We start from the raw sequence: 15966 nt of genomic DNA on the forward strand, positions 1-15966 counted from the left end.
TGACTAGGAAGATAAGTTGTAGAGAAGTAAATCCAAGCTATTTGCCTAATTAGGAGCTAGGCCTTCACTTGGTTGATCGTATTTTATTTTATCATGCATTCCTTTGACCCCAATGTCATTACAGTTGCTATGAAATGGAACAAGTTAGTGTTTTTTACATTATTGGTCGCAGACTGCCAAGTGAAGTTATTCAAGTTTTCCGCTTCTGATCAGCACGTAGGGCTGGAGTGGGCCAGCCAGCACTGACTTTGTTGAGGAAGGGAGAAGAGAGGTGCTGGAATCCCCACCAGAAAGGTGATCAGCTGGGCCATTTATCAGCACTGCCTATGGGAGTCACAGTCAATCAATGGGTTCTGGGGCATAGCTTGGTCCTGCCTTCTAGGGAATGGGTGTCTTGCCTTTTGGGGAGTGGATGCTGGCCATGGTGGTGATGGGGACAAGAATTTGGCCTCCAGGGCACTGCAATCCAAAAACACTCGTCCTCCATCAGTAGTGTGGCAAGGGGGTCGATGGTGCTGGTGGGAGCTGGTAGTGGCTCAAAGTAGATCCCATTGATAGTCATTGTCAACACTCTGTTGATGCCTAACACAAGGGCAGCAGTTGTAATGGTAGCAAGCAGGCCGCTGGACAGGCTTCTCCCAGCGATGGTTGCATAGATCTTGCACTGTCGACAACTGAGGGAGGGGGAGAGGGTGTACGTCCTATTGTGGCCAGAATTGATTTCAATGCCTGCCTAGATGCTCCTGGCCAACTGCAACCTCAAACATTTGCTGCCCCCTATTGCAGATACGATGCCTTGGGTCCACCAGGGGTCCTAGCCAAAAGTATGAGCCCAGACATGGGAGCCCCCACAGTTGGGCACAGCAGATTGAAAGGGGGCAGGGTTTGTGCTCATGTGAAATTTTGGTCAGGCTATGTCCATTTACGGGGGTGGTAGATAGTGAAGAAATTGTCAAGTGCTTCTTCAGAGTGAGCTGTCACTAACTCATGCATCTGAATTTTGATGGTTCTGATCATCTGCTTGGCTTCCAAATTGGATGGTGGGTAGAAAGGGCCAGTGGTCAGGTGCTCAATGCCATTGTGTTCATAAAAATCCTGAAATGCAGTGCCATGAACTGAGAGCCATTGTCAGAAACTGTTGGGTTATGTCCGCACTATAACACAACAAATATTCCATGATAACCAAATTTATTTGACCTTCTGTCACTCAAAACAAAACTTAAGTTCGACTACACAACACTTCACTGGCTGTAGTGCCAAGGAGAAATCAGAGTCACTAGTAGAGAATACAAGTCCAAACCACTGCCAGCCAGTCGATACTGACGCGTCGCAAGTTTCCAGCCAGGGAGGCCACAGTGTGATTCGGTTGTCGCACATCCAGCAGCCGGGTAGTAACACAGTCATCGGTGAAGATTGAACAAGTTAAACGGGCTCAGGGAGCTCGCTTCAATCTGCAGGTCCAGCCAATCAGAGTGTTGGTAGATGGCACCCTTACACGGTTGCTCACTCTGATGGCAAGGGCAGCGCCGCCAGGGTAATCCGTATCGATAGTGGTGTGTACGCTGCCCCTAACCCTGCGATGACGCGTTCACTTGCACCAGTTGTTGACATCGTGTGTGGCGCCAGCGGTACTCGCTGTGTGCAACACACCGCGCTGAGTTGACGGCTGCTGTGCGGCGGCCGATACGCCAGAAACCAGAGTGGAAAGCACCCTGACTGTTGCAAATATGAGATGAGAGGGCATGAGTGGTAGCTTCTGTGGTGATGGTATCCATCCATGCCACATATGGAAAGTTAGGGAGGGCGTCAACAACTAGCAACCACATTGCTCCTTGGAATGGTCTGATGAAATCAACATGCACTCTTTGTCAGGAGTGGTCAGCATATGCCCAAGAATTGAAACACTGTGCTGAGGCTGACTGATTTTGGGTACAGGTCTGCACTTCCAGACAGTGTTTTCTATGGCGGTGTCAACACCAGGGCAATACACATGATGGCGCACTATTGCCTTCATTCTGCTCATTCCCCAATGTGCAGTGTGGAGGAGTTTTGGTACGCTGGGGCAGAGTGTGCAAAGAACTAGCAACCATCTTTTGGAATCATTCGTATTTAACGAAATGACACCATCAGTGATGTACAGCCTGTGCCGCAATGAAAAGTAGGTGTGCCATTCCAGGTCAGTGCCCGTAGACAGACACTCTAGACAACCATACCACATACCAGATAATCCCCTATGGAGTAACAGATAATGGCCTGTTTCTGCTGCTACTTCACACACCATAGTCAGGAATTCACTGAGGATGTGTTGCTGATTTATGTTTAAGGCAAAACACAGTGCCTGTTAAATTCTGCTTCTGGGCTATACAGCAAGCAGAAAAATGTGTCAATGTTTGAGTACTGTATGATGGCTGATAATGGATCATTTAGGTGTAGGAACAACTCCAACTATTGCAACTGCTGTGTGATCTTATCAGGAAGTTTTGAATGGGGACTGAACAATGAAATGAGGGCTCTGTGACTGATGATCAGTTGACACTTAATACCAGAGAGATGTAAGTGAAACTACCTGATGCTGTATATGATAGCCAGAGCTTCTTTGTCTATTTGTGAATAAGTTCTGTGCACCGCATTTAATGTTTTATATGCAAATGCAATGGGCTGTTCGATGCCTTTGGTATATTTGTGGGACAGCATGGCACAAATGCCACAATCTGACACATCAGTGGCAAGCATTAAACTTCAACCATGATGTTGCTCGTCATACAAGTTATATAGAACGAAAAAGTCTACAAGCAGAAATTACTGAGATCACTGACTTGAACACTGTTTTGTGGTATTATGTGTTACTCAGAGCTAGCAGTAAATCCTTGAAATTTCTTCCTGCAGAGAAAATAAGGAAATGTGTTCCGAGAGAATACTGATGATGATTTTACATTGCATGTGCTAAAGAATGGTTTTATTAAAACTTGTAGTGAATTACTCAGCGACAAATTGTTGTTAAGTTTATGGAGATGAAATTTCCTCAAAAACAAACCCACAAAATTTGAATGCACACACCAGAGCATGCAATACTTGGCCACATTTTTCTTAAATTCAACATCATTACTTAATGTTGGAAATGTTCAGATTACTTATGTCTCAGGTATTTTATTTTATTCTGCATAGGAAGAACATACTTTACGACCACTCAGACAGTTGGTAAGAATGGTGAAACGATGGGTGGATCCTGATGTTGGTGATGACAGACATCACAAAGTAAAAAGCTAGCCAAAATCAAAGTCCACATTATGGGAAAAATTGTCATAAGTGTACACAAACAGTCCTGCAAGCAGTTTGAATCAAAATTGATACAGGAATGGTTCAACACTCTGCACTAATCAATAGTGGAAATCTAAGGCTTCAGTGCATCAGCAAAGACTGATTGGCATGTGTCAGGGCAATGTATTTTCCAGCGCACTCATGTCGGTGGACTGACCCCTGACTCAGATGGTACATTTGCTGTCTTTATGCTTTTTTTCCATTATTCTACTGATTTACTATTAGTGGACCAGCAACATTTCACTTCACAGCTCAAAACCACTGTTGCTGTGAACACGCAGAATCCATGACTGTTTGTCACTTACACCTCCTGAACACTGTTAACCGCATATCTGTCATTACCTTACATCTAATTATAACAATTCATAGCAATACAGAAGTGCATTTGAGAGATCATAAATATTTGAAGCAGTATATATTCATAGGAATATATTATTATATAAAACCTATCAATACAAGTTTCACCTAAAATGACGAAATAAAATATGGCATCTTCTCAGGACTCGATATGACCGCAAAGGTCAATAGACGTCCTAAATGGTCAAAACTGGACATGTACACATCATAGATATGTTACAGAGAGGTATCACTGTGGTAAGTCTGACATCTTCCATAAAAGCAAGGTGTGTCGATTGCATTGAAGAGAGACAGACATCAAGTGAACAGCTAGAAAATTAAATGTGTTGTTTGAACTAAAATATCAGAGTGGCATTAGTAGTATGACTAGGTAAGTAAAATACTTTTCAAATTTCCCTGGTACCAGAATTTTTTTCCCCAAAAATGTCTCCAAGTTTTCAGTTTCCCCAAAATTTCCTTCAAAAAAATATTTTTCCCCGAAATTGTGAAAAAAAGACAATCTGGAGATGCTATTCACCAAAACTGATGAAGTTAATATTCCTGAAGTCAGATCAACAACTGCTGCTAATATGAGTAACTTAAGAGTAGATTTTCTCTGTGCAGTGAAGCTACTTGAATCACTTAATAAAGACAAGTCTTCCTGTCCAGATTGTATACCAGTTAGATCCCCCTCAGAATATGCTGACATATAGCTCCATACTTAGCAGTCATTTAAAACTGCTTGCTTGATGAAAGATCCATATCCAAAGACTGGAATGTTGCACAGGTCACACCAGTACTCAAAACAGGGAATAAGTGTAATTCGCTGAATTACAGACCCACATCACCAACGTTGAATTTCAGTAGAATTTTGGAACATATGGACGAACATTATGAATTACCTTGAAGAAAACACTCTGGTGAAACGTAGCACATATTCAGGAAACACAGCTCTTGTGCAACACAACTAGCTCTTTTTTTATCATGAAGTAATGAGTGCTATCAATAGGAGATCTCAAATTTATATAGTATTTATGAACTCTCAGAAGAATTTTGTACCATTCCTCACAAGCACTTTCTAATAAAATTGCATGCCCTTGTAGTATCATCCCAATTGTGTGACCGGGTTCATGATTTGCTGTCAGAAAGGTCACAGTTCATAGTAATTGATGATAGTCATTGAGTAAAATGGAAGTGATATCTGGTGTTTCCCCAGGGAAGTGTTACAGGCCATCTGTTGTTCCTAATCTATATAAAAGACTTAGGAGACAATCTAAGCAGCCCTTTTACATTGTTTGCAGATGATGCTGGGATTTACTGTCTAATGAAGCCATCAGAAGATCAAAACCAATCAACTGCAAAATGATTTAGATAAGATATCTATCTGTATGATGTGAAAAGTGGCAGTTGGTTCTAAATATTGGAAAGTGGACGTCATCTACATGAGTTCTAAAATGAGTCCATTAAATTTTGGGCACATGATAATGACACAGATATGAAGCCTATCAATACAACTAAATACTTAGGAATAACATTTACAAACTTAAATGGAACAATGATGTAGATAATGTTGTGGGGAAGGTGAATCTAAGACAGCTTTTTATTGAGAGGACACTTAGAAGGTGCAAGAGATCCCTTAAAGAGACTGCCTACACTATGTTTCTCTATCCTCTGCTAAAGTATTGCTGTATGGTAGCAGATCCTTACCTGGTGTGTTTAATGGAGGACACTGAAAACATTCAAAGATGGGCAGTTGTTTGTACTGTTGTGAAATTGGGGGAGAGAGTGTCATGGATATGATACTTGAGTTGGGGTGGCAATCATTGAAACAAAGGCATTTTTTTATGTGGAGAGATCTTTTCAAGAAATTTCAATTACCTACTTTCGCCTCCAAAAGAAAAAAAATAGTTTGTTGATGCCCACCTACATAGGAGGAAATGATAATCATAATAAAATAAGAGAAATGGGCTTACAAAGAAATTTAAGTAATTGTTTTCCCTGTGCTCTGTTTGAGGGTGGAACATTAGAGCAATAGTGGGAAAGTGGTTTGATGAACTTAAGTGTGAATTGCAGAGTAGTCATGTAGATGTAGACATACATATGTTTGCAGCTGCAGCGGTGCCACTCACAGGAGCAAGCTGCGGCTCGGGCATGAAGCCCGAGTATCTCTGACCTGTCCTCCATATCAATACTCAGGCTGGGTGGGGATTCTGAATCACTATCAGAGACTACATTAGGCTAGCAATAAATAATTTATGAGAAACAATTTCCTTATCTGCATTTCAGTAAATCTGTGTTATTAAATTGAAATGTAATGTGAGTCACCAGGATGGAGCAGCATGTTAAGGAAGAGACCACAGTGGTAGCCAATGCAAGCAAGCTAACAGAATTTGAGAAGGAAGTGAGCTCGATCTGCAGAACACAAAGTTACAAACAGGGTGTTTAGGCTTTGGAACAGTCAGGAGTTCTGTCTTCAGTATATGAGATTATGAAGTTTGTGTTTAACATGCTTTCTGGGTAGCAAGTGGCCACATAGTGCAAGTATTGGTACTTGGATTATTTCATGAGCCCAGTTCATGAGAGGACTTGAATTATTTTGCATATGAAACTTAGAGGACCTATAAAGTTTTTATAGGGAGTTGTGATGATATATGTTGTAGACTTTGCAGTCTGAACATTTATTCACAAATTGCATGTGACATGTGGAGTCAGCTCTTGTGAATTTTGTGAAGGAGAACATGGTCCATAGTAGGCTGTAGTATTCTTTATTAATTGTGCAATCAGCTGATTTCAACATTTATCTTATTTTCAAGCATATACGGATATGATTTATCATATTTGACATGGCATATAAATCAGATTACTACTCCGCATATGAAGTCATATATGACATAGTTCATGTACAACATAATATCTAAATGAAAACTAGGGCCTTAGACTGGGTGTCCCAGAAATGTTGTGACAAACTTTGAGGGGTTATAGAGGGTGTCTTGAGGAACAAATCCAGGACAGAACACCGTGTCCAGAAACATCAAGTGATGATTCTACAGAGTGTTGAAGTTATAGGTGCCAATGCCTGCCACCAGGCCAGTAATTCAGCAGCAAACCTGACTTTGTACACTGATTGACCACAGCTGGAATGTCTCACTATGTTATTTGTTATCCAGTGATCATGACTGATTGCCACGATCACCAGTGGAGAAGGTGAAGCTAGCTGCTCTATCGAAAGACTGTCTCTCCTACATATGTAGTACTCTGTTGCTCTGATGGATGATGGTTTTGAGCACAGGTTCCATCTGCAGTTTATTTTTCTCTTGGAACTCTCTAAAATCTCCAATGTTTTTCAGTATATAGGAGATCAATAAACTGCAGATGAGGCCTGTTAATACATCAGCTAGCTCCATCTTCTCCACTGGTGATCGTGGCAGTCAGTCATGATCAAAGTCACATTAGCTGCCAAAGGGATGGCCTAGTGGCTGGCACTAGTGCCTATAATTTTAACATTATGTAGCATTGTTGGATGACGTTTCTGGACAAAGGTTCCTATCCTCAGTTTGTTCCTCAAGACACCTTCTATAACCCCTTGAGGTTGATCACAACATTTCTGGGACACCCTGTATGAGGTTTGACTGGAAAGTTTTAAGAATGGATCCACTACTGCTTATTAGTTTGGTGGGCAGGTACACGGAGGGTGGGGAGTGAGGCATTGCCTTGTCCTTGAACACCCTCTGACAGGAAACTGTGTTTCCTTAATTCAGTTCATTGTGGCAGCTGGTTGAGCATGGGTCTGTTAGGGTGTGTTGCCGGATTCTGTCTGTGTAAAAATGGACATAAAAATGGAGCAACGAGTTTGTGTGAAATTTTGTTTTAAAACTGAGAAATCAGCTTCTGAGACTTACAAACTATTAAAAACAGGTTTTGGAGATAATTCTATCAGCCAGTCAAATGTTTTTGTCTGGTTCAACAGATTTAAAAATGGCTGCGAATCACTTGAAGATGAACCACAGTCCGGCCATCCTTCCACCTCAAAAATGAATGAAAATGTTGTGAATGTTCATGACTTAGTGTGTTCTGATCATAGGCTTACAATTAGGGAGATGGATGATGAGATTAATTTAAGTTTCTATGCAGTTCAGTCAATTTTAACTGAAGGTCTGAACCTGCATCCAGTGTCCACAAAATTCATTCCAAAAGTGTTATCAAGTGACCAGAGTCAATACCGACTCCAAGTGTGCCAAGAACTGATTAATTGGTCTAAAAAGACCCAGATTTGTTAAATAGGGTAATTGCAGGTGGTGAACCATTGGTATATGGATATGACCCTCAAACCAAAGTGCAGTCTTCGCAATGGAAGACTCCAGGTTCACCACGACCAAAAAAAGCATGGCAAAGTCGTTTGAAGGTGAAGACAATGTTGGTGATTTTTTTCAATTCTACCAGTACTTTGTACCATGAATTTACCCCTGGGGGACAGACAGTTAACCAGGAATACTACAAATGTGTCCTTGAGAATTTGTGCAAAAAGGTGCAGAAGGAAAGACCTGCATTGTGGAAAGACAGGAGTTGGGTGCTACACCATGACAATGCTCTGGCTCATCCTGCCTCCTCCATCATTGAATTTTTGACCAAATTCAAAATTCCTGTGCTTCCACAACCGCCATATTCCCCTGATTTGGCCCCTGCAGACTTCTACCTGTTTCCTAAACTGAAATTTTCACTGAAAGGGAAGCAATTTGACTTGACTGAAGACATCCAGGCAAATACAGAGACCGTCCTTAACACACTTCAGGAAAAAAAATGTCTAGGAATGTTTCCAAAAGTGGAAACATCATTGGAGTTGGTGTGTTCAGTCATAAGGGGACTATTTTGAAGGAGATGCATCACAGTATACTGTAAGTACAACCATTGTACAATTACAAACCCAGTCTTAAAACTTTCCAATCACACCTCATATTACATGACCAAGTGACTACTGTTAAGGGTTAAGATGTTGCAAATGCTGTGCCTTACAAAAGACCTGTTTACCTAAATACCACAATTGCCAAACTGTTTAAAAATGTTATGCAGCATTCATTTTGGATATCACTATCATGAGTGCAGACAGACAAGGGAAATTAAACAAGCAGAAGAGCACTATAATCTGCACATTCTACAATCGCCAGTATATGTTTCATGTATTGAATCTCGAGCTGCATTTGCTCAGAGTGGCCACTTGAGAGTATCCTGCAACCAGTCAGCATAGTGAACATGGTTAGAACAGACATAGCTTGCTTTGTCATGAATTTTCAGTTTTAAAATTATTTGCGTAAATAATAGAGATGAGAATATATATATGTTATAACCTTTAATCAGTAATAAATTGCGTGGATATACAAACGTAGAAACAATAGTGGATTACATGCTACCAACTCCGTATCTGTCACTCAACTGCTGTGCCGTGACATGCGGCCGGCGCCGTTCATAGCCAGGTGGCGCTCCCGCGCTCGGCCGAGCTGCAGAGCGCCTCTATCACCGTGTTCGCGTACTGACGTAGCGGCACTTTTAAATCTCGTGGCACTGTCACAACAATATATTTTGTATTTTTCTTTTTTGTGGTTGATTTGCTTACAGGTTTTATTTGTCTTTCATCAGTTTTCTCTTGCACATGTTATTTCATTTTTATTTATCTAGTTTGGTTTATTATTCATGCTGATGTGAGAATTATTGGTGTCTATTACCAGTTAAGTTTATTTCTTCACTTTCTGATAAGGTTCAAAATATTTTCATGTAAAGCATTATGATACTTCTCTTATATCTGTTGCATCAACAGCTAAGACATGAACAGAAAGTTTTCCAACAAAAATAAATCACTAGAAAGTAAACATATTTCCAAATGTCTTTCCTCTCTTTCTGGAAACGAACATATGATAGAAGAAGAGGAGGGTGACGAGGAGACACCAGATGAGTTTCTAGGCTTACAAGTGCCAAACAGGACACCCAATGAGTTTTCTTGGTGGGATGTATGAGCATTTCTACATCTACGTCTATAATCTGCAAACCACTGTGAAGTGCATGGCAGTGGGTACGTCCCTATGTCCCACTGTGCCAGTTATTAGGCTTTTTACTGTTCCATTCATGTATGGAGCGTGGTAAAAATGACTGTTTAAATGCCTCTCTGCATGGTGTAAATAATCTGATCTCATCCTCATGATCTGTATGGGAGCAATAGGTAGGGGGTTGTATATTCCTAGAGCCAGCATTTAAAGCCGAGGGTTGTTGTATACTCCTAGAGCCAGCATTTAAAGCTGATTATTGAAATTTTGTCGGTAGACTTACTTGCAACAATTTCCATTTATCCTCAAGAGTCTGCCAATTAAGTTATTTTAGCATCTCAGTGACACTCTCCCATGTCATACAAACCTGTGAGAATTTGTGCTGCCCTTCTCTGTATGTGTTCAACGTTCCCTGCCAGTCTTAATTGGTATGTATTTCACACATTGGAGGGGTATTTTAGGATGGATCACGTGTGTGTTGTGTGAGCAGTTTCCTTTGTAGACTGGTTGCATTTCCCTAGTATTCTACCAATAAACTGAAAATCTGCTGCCTGTGTTACCCACAACTGAGCCTATGTGATTGTTCAATTTCATGTCCCTCCTAAGTGTTGCACCCAAGTATTTGTACAAGTTTACAGATTCCAAATGTCATTCACTAATATTATATTTGTGGATTTGTGTGTGTGTGTGTGTGTGTGTGTGTGTTTTTTTATGAAATGCACAGTTTTCCATTTTTGAACATTTAAGCAAGCTGCCAATCATTGCACTGTTTCGAAATCTTATCAAGGGAGAACATTTTTACAGTTCCATTCAGACTGTATTTCATTGTAGATAACTGCATCATCTGTAAAACATCTAAGGTTACTATAAATACTGTCTGCAAGATCACTGATATACACTGATGAGCCAAAAGATTATGACCACCTGCTTAATAACTTGTTGGCTATCTTTGGAATGCAATACAGGGTTATTACAAATGATTGAAGCGATTTCACAGCTCTACAATAACTTTATTATTTGAGATATTTTCACAATGCTTTGCACACACATACAAAAACTCAAAAAGTTTTTTTAGGCATTCACAAATGTTCGATATGTGCCCCTTTAGTCATTCGGCAGACATCAAGCTGATAATCAAGTTCCTCCCACACTCGCCGCAGCATGTCCCCATCAATGAGTTCGAAAGCATCGTTGATGCGAGCTCGTAGTTCTGGCACGTTTCTTGGTAGAGGAGGTTTAAACACTGAATCTTTCACATAACCCCACAGAAAGAAATCGCATGGGGTTAAATCGGGAGAGTGTGGAGGCCATGACATGAATTGCTGATCATGATCTCCACCACGACCGATCCATCGGTTTTCCAATCTCCTGTTTAAGAAATGCCGAACATCATGATGGAAGTGCGGTGGAGCACCATCCTGTTGAAAGATGAAGTTGGCGCTGTCGGTCTCCGGTTGTGGCATGAGCCAATTTTCCAGCATGTCCAGATACACGTGTCCTGTAACGTTTTTTTTGCAGAAGAAAAAGGGGCCGTAAACTTTAAACCGTGTGATTGCACAAAACACGTTAACTTTTGGTGAACTACGAATTTGCTGCACGAATGCGTGAGGATTCTCTACCACCCAGATTCGCACATTGTGTCTGTTCACTTCACCATTAAGAAAAAATGTTGCTTCATCACTGAAAACAAGTTTCGCACTGATTGCATCCTCTTCCATGAGCTGTTGCAACCACGCCGAAAATTCAAAGCGTTTGACTTTGTCATCGGGTGTCAGGGGTTGTAGAAATTGTAAACGGTAAGGCTTCTGCTTTAGCCTTTTCCGTAAGATTTTCCAAACCGTCGGCTGTGGTACGTTTAGCTCCCTGCTTTCTTTATTCGCCGACTTCCGCGGGCTACGCGTGAAACTTGCCCGCACGCGTTCAACCATTTCTTCGCTCACTGCAGGCCAACCTGTTGATTTCCCCTTACAGAGGCATCCAGAAGTTTTAAACTGTGCATACCATCGCCGAATGGAGTTAGCAGTTGGTGGATCTTTGTTGAACTTCATCCTGAAGTGTCGTTGCACTGTTATGACTGACTGATGTCAGTGCATTTCAAGCACGACATACGCTTTCTCGGCTCCTGTCGCCATTTTGTCTCACTGCGCTCTCGAGTGCTCTGGCGGCAGAAACCTGAAGTGCGGCTTCAGCCGAACAAAACTTTATGAGTTTTTCTACGTATCTGTAGTGTGTTGTGACCATATGTCAATGAATGGAGCTACAGTGAATTTATGAAATCGCTTCAATCATTTGTAATAGCCCTGTACATCACCAGTTCTGTATATCATGGATTTGACAGTTTATTTGTAGATTTGTGAAGTTATGCTGTACCAGATGTCCTTGCACAAGTAATTTAATTTGCTTAAATAGTGGGCCGCTGATTTGCATATGCAGTGATGGCACCTGATAGTGTCCCATATGGTTTCCATTGGATTCATGTCAAGTGAATTTTGTGGCCAGTACATCAACAAGAGTAAACTATCATTCTCCTCAAGCCACAGTGGCACAGTTCTGCCTTTGAGACATGGACTATTATCCTACTGGAGGGTGACATCGCCGGCGGAGAAGACATCAAGCATGGACGGCAGCTGTCAGTGTGTCATCAATTACTCCCACAGGTCTCATGTGAGCACAGTAGAACGTCTTCATTGCATAATACTACTCCCAGCAACCTGCGTCCGTGGCATGGTGCACATTTTGAACTGCCGTTCATGTGGGTGACGGCGCTTGGGGAGACGACCATTGACTTGATGCGGCAAACACATGATTCATCCAATGAGTCAACACGTTTCCATTGATCCATGGTCCAATCTCAATGATCCTGTGGCCACTGCAAACATAATTCATGATGTCATTGGGCCAACATGTGAACATTAAAGTGTCATCTGCAGCAGAGTCCCATGTCCAACAATGTGCAATGAACGGTGTGCTCCAAATCACTTATGCATGCAACAGCATTTTACTCCTTCAGCAGAGATGCCACAGATCACCACCTATCCTGCTTTACAGAGTGGACGAGCCTCACAGCCTAGCCTGCCACAGAACTCTCAGAGTTTCTGGTTCAAGTCATCCACATGGCTAAGAACCAGGAGGCCATGACCTGTTCTGTGGACAATGCTGCAGATTGTGAGCTTTGTTGAAAATCTGTGCACAAGGCTGGTCTTCTCAGCCTTCTCTGCTAGTCACTGCAATCATCCAAGAATGACCTCAGAGACCAGACAGAGAGACTTCAAATGGGCACTGTTTATTCCAACGTGTGCCAGAAGCTGTTGCTCATTGCACCTTGGTCAGACAGGGGCTACCAGAATAGTCTCATCAACATGCTGAATGAGGCCCCCTGGCGTACACATTGAATGCACCTGGTGTTGATTCCCATCTCTTTCTGCTATTTTGCTAAGGGGTAGCATTATTCACCATACGTTTGAACTGCCAACAATTAATAGATGCCTAGACTTTTGTGTTTGCCTCTCTTCAGACAAACAATTTAAATATTGGGCCTAACCTCAACAGCATGAGAAGTTATTCACTATGCATGGAGGAATGGTGTGACTTGATGATGTAATCAAGAGGAAATGTACTCAACTGGAAAACGCTTTAGGGGTAGGTGGGAACTTTTCAGTATTCTACACAAAAAGATGTAAATGAAGCATGAGAAACATTTTCATTCAAAACCCAAACATTCAGTGTGTCTGAAAAATAGTGTGAACAGAATTTGTTGTGAAAGTGTTAATGATGCAGAAGAAGGAAAAAAGTAATCATCAGGTGCTCAAGCTGGAAGAAGGTGCAACAAAATTGCAGAAATGTTTATTTTTATTTATTTATTTATTTTGCAGAATAAATTATTTACAACTCTTAAAAAGTGTGAGGTACTGCACCTAAAAATTCTGGATTTAGTGATAACTAAAAAACAGACATAGACCTGTCAATAAGGGTTTTACTGGAATTTCAAACATACCTTATAAGTGCATAATATAGTAGCCCTTTGTGGTTTGACAAGTGTGTCATGATTCCTGTCTCATGCCATGCACATTGCAACTGTTCATGCTTCTTTCCTTGTAGATTTTTCACAAATCCATGATCTTTAGTGTAATTCCATAAGAATCACATGATGACAGATCAAGCAACCATAGATGACATTCAAAAAGCATAGAATCATAATGGAAAACATGTATAATTCAAAGCTGCAAAATTCGATGCTCAGATGAATATTGATTTTACACACTTAACAAAAACTTCACTTAACCATCAGAATGGACACACTTGAATAAACTGAATGATGAAAACAGACACATTGCCCTATGCACTCCATGCTCTGACACTACAGCCTCTTAGTGGTGCATTCAACAACTGATATACAGCAATGAATCATAACTCTGAAAGATTCTCTGACTGTTGTATGACTTTTTGCTGTGCCTCTTGCATAGTCACATTCTGTATCCTCAGAGATATGTATGGATAATCCTGTTGTTGTTTTTGTTGTGGACTGCAGTGCAAAGACTGGTTAGATATAGCTCTCCATGCTAGTGCAAGTTCAACAATTTTTCCTGCTCGTATGTTTCCTACTGCCAAATTCTAGTCCCCATCGCAATTAAAATTGTCACCTCCCTTTACTATGTAAATTTGTTCTTTTTATCTCTTCATACATTCTGTCAGTCTCTTCATCATCTGCAGCCCTTCTAGGCATATCAACTTGATCTACTTTGGTGTGTGTCGCCTTTGTGTTTATCTTGGGTACTATAATGTGTTCACCATGCTGTTCATAGAAGCTTACCTGCATTCCTATTTTCGTATTTATTATTAGACTGATTCCTGCATTACCATATCTGATATTGTGTTGATAACCCTGTATGCACCTGACCAGATCTGCTTTTCGTCTTGCCCCGGCACTTCTCTAATTCTCATTTCCCTTTTTTAAATTCTCTAACCAATCTATCAGAATAAGAGGTGTAACATTACATGCTCTGACTCACAGCACACCAATTATATTTCTTCTGGTGACTTAAGATGTCACCAGGAGGTGAAAACTTGAATTGCCATAGTGAAGGAGGCATTCAACAGAAAGAGGAGAGACTTATGTGGAAAATTAGATAAAGATCTAAGGAAAAGGCTTGGCAAATGTTTTGTCTGGAGTGTGGCATTATATGGGGAAGAAACATGGATGCTGAGATGAGAGGATGAAAAAAGGTTAGAAGCATTTGAGATGTGGATGTGGAGGAGAATGGAGAGAATAAGCTGGGTGGAAAGAGTGAGTAATGACAGAGTGTTGGAAAGGGTTGGTGAGTGAAGATGTCTGCTAAAGGTTGTAAGAGAAAGGGAAAAGAACTGGTTGGGACATTCATTGAGAAGGGAGTGCTTGCTAGCAGATGCTTTGGAAGGATTGGTTTGTGGAAGAAGACTGAGAGGAAGAAAGAGATACAAGATGATAGATGACATAAAGGGAAGCAGAAATTATGCAAACCTGAAGAGGATGGCAGAAGATCAGACAGCCTGGAGAGCTACCATGTGAAAACCTACCTTTTGGCAGAACACTGATGATGATGACTACATCCTTCTGAGTAGTCCCCACCCAGGAGGTACGAATGGAGGACTATTGTACTACCAGAATATTTTACCCAAGAGGATGCCATTGTCACTAAACTGTACAGTAGAGCTATATGTCCTTGACAAATATTATGGCTGTGGTTTCCCTTTGCTTTTAGCCATATGCAATACCATCTTGCCTGATGTACCAATGGTAGGTCAATCATTCATCCATACTACTCTCCTTGCAACTACTGAAAAGACTGCTGCCACTTTCTAACCCTTGCATTTCAACAGACATTCCTCTGATGTAGTTACACCTACTGTATGGCTGTCTGTGTCACTGAGGAGTGCAAGACACCCCTCTGCAGAAAGGGTGACTGTTCGTGAAATAAAAATCGCATCCCTTGTTACTTAAGGCAGATACCCTCAATATGACATTTTGTGAGAATTTATACTACTTCCAAAGAAAATAATTAAGACAATTTGGAAATGAACTGTAATGACACACAAACAAACACAAACATACACACAAAATTCAAGCTGTCACAACCAACGGTTGCTTCATCAGGAAAGAGGGAAGGAGAGGGAAAGACGGAAGGATGTGGGTTTTAAGGGAGAGGGTAAGGAGTCATTCCAATCCTGGGAGCAGAAAGACTTACCTTAGGGGGAAAAAAGGACAGGTATACACTTGCGCACACACACACATATCCATCTGCAC

General features: G+C 41.2%; 1 protein-coding gene across 1 annotated transcript in view; it reads right to left on the minus strand.

The window, feature by feature from the left end:
• Positions 1–15966, minus strand: part of LOC124796388 (adenylate cyclase type 2-like) — a 179918-nt gene that overhangs the window by 127438 nt on the left and 36514 nt on the right. The gene's annotated exons all lie outside the window — the stretch shown is intronic.

The sequence above is a fragment of the Schistocerca piceifrons genome, chromosome 4 (genome assembly GCF_021461385.2).
Source record: "Schistocerca piceifrons isolate TAMUIC-IGC-003096 chromosome 4, iqSchPice1.1, whole genome shotgun sequence".
NCBI lineage: Eukaryota > Metazoa > Arthropoda > Insecta > Orthoptera > Acrididae > Schistocerca > Schistocerca piceifrons.